Source organism: Octopus bimaculoides, chromosome 10 (genome assembly GCF_001194135.2).
Source record: "Octopus bimaculoides isolate UCB-OBI-ISO-001 chromosome 10, ASM119413v2, whole genome shotgun sequence".
In the NCBI taxonomy this organism is placed as follows: Eukaryota; Metazoa; Mollusca; class Cephalopoda; order Octopoda; family Octopodidae; genus Octopus; species Octopus bimaculoides.
In genome coordinates, this window is record NC_068990.1 from 46593631 (window position 1) to 46594294 (window position 664).

Below are 664 nucleotides of genomic sequence, written 5' to 3' on the forward strand. Positions count from 1 at the left end.
TATATATATATATATATATATATATATATATATTGTATCGTATATCATATATCAATACATTCATATACGTGCATAGGCACACACACGAGTGCGCGCGTATATGCACATATACCTTGTAATTAAGTGCAGATATACCAGTTATTCACTAAGTACCCACATAAATTGAATCCTAGCAAAATAGACAAGTGTACATACATACGTACACGCATACATGCACACGCTCAAATATACATAATACCTACCTACTTACCTACATACATACATACATAAATACATACATACATGGCTGTTAGGTAAAGAAGATCACTTTCCAAACACAGATTCGGATTCAGTCCTACTGCCCGGCCCCTTCGGCAAGTGTCTTCACTCACCTCCCACCCCACATCAGACCGACCAGTTCCTTGTGAGTGAATTTAGTTGACAGAAACTGTACGAAATCCCTTCGTATGTATGAGTGTGTGTGTGTGTATGTGGGTGTGTGTTCTCTATACACTTTTTCAATTTAAACCCTTTATGAAGGAAGTTGGATATTGTTGAAGTAGATTGCTGCGATAAGTATTTATATTGGTGTTTATTGTTAATGGTGTAAAGAGATAATGATGTAAAGGTGATATATCTATCTATCTATCTATCTATCTATCTATCTATCTATCTATCTATCTAT

At 35.1% G+C, this 664-nt stretch overlaps 1 protein-coding gene across 1 annotated transcript in view; it reads right to left on the reverse strand.

Annotated features, from left to right (window-relative positions):
* The window catches only part of LOC106874196 (uncharacterized), a 119099-nt gene that overhangs the window by 103383 nt on the left and 15052 nt on the right, over nt 1-664 (reverse strand). The gene's annotated exons all lie outside the window — the stretch shown is intronic.